Raw genomic sequence first — 895 nt, 5'->3', positions numbered from 1 at the left:
AAACAAGAACACAGTCACCCCTACCACCACTAACAACAACAATAATAACAACACCTTGAATCCAACAACAAGAACTCTAGCAACAACCACACTAATAACTGATAACAACAACATTAATAACACTACAAATACTAAAAAAAAAAACGCCACAAATACCACAACAACAGCGCTAACAACAACAACACCATCACAACACCAACAACAACCACACTAGCATTAATAACAACGACATTAACAACACCACAACTACAAACAAAAAACAACAACACTAACAACACCCCAATCCAAACAAAACACCCCAAAAAAACCACCCAGCCCTTAACAACAACCCCCAACAACCCCCGCCCCTTAAAAAAACAACACCCAAAAAACAACAACACCCCCCCCACCCTTTAAAAACAAAAAACAACAACCCCCCCAACCCCCTTTAAACAACAACCCCCAACAAAAACACCACCTACCCTTTTAAACAACAACCCCCCAACAAAAAACAACAACAAAACACCGCACCCTTAACCAAAAACAACAAAAAACCCCAACCCCCCTTTAACAAAACAAAAAAACAACAAACCCCGCGCCCTTTAAAAACAACAACAACAACAACAACCCAACCCAGCCTTAACAACAACACCCTAACGACAACAACAAAAAACACAAGCCCTTAAAAAACAAAAACAATAACAACAACAACATCTCTCATATCCCCGACGTAACACGGTGTTGCCAACCCACAGTGCACGGGATTTCCTGCGTGCAATGCGAGGCGGACTCCATCCCCGGCTCGCCTGACCCCCCTTGCATAGCCAACCCCCCGCCCCCCCAGCCATGCAACGGGTCCATGACTGTCTGCATGACTGTTAGAACCTATATCCCCGCCGAAGAAGATACTCGTGAG

The 895-nt window shown here is 44.0% G+C and overlaps 1 long non-coding RNA gene across 1 annotated transcript in view; it reads left to right on the top strand.

Annotated features, from left to right (window-relative positions):
• LOC119591698 overlaps positions 1 to 895 on the top strand; it is a 4,139-nt gene that overhangs the window by 1,111 nt on the left and 2,133 nt on the right. Inside the window, exon 2 of the long non-coding RNA XR_005230376.1 lies at positions 735 to 890. This is a non-coding gene — a long non-coding RNA (uncharacterized LOC119591698). The remainder of the gene's footprint in view (positions 1 to 734; positions 891 to 895) is intronic.

Source organism: Penaeus monodon, chromosome 29, assembly GCF_015228065.2.
Source record: "Penaeus monodon isolate SGIC_2016 chromosome 29, NSTDA_Pmon_1, whole genome shotgun sequence".
Lineage (NCBI taxonomy): Eukaryota > Metazoa > Arthropoda > Malacostraca > Decapoda > Penaeidae > Penaeus > Penaeus monodon.
This window is presented reverse-complemented; position numbering and strand designations above follow the sequence as displayed.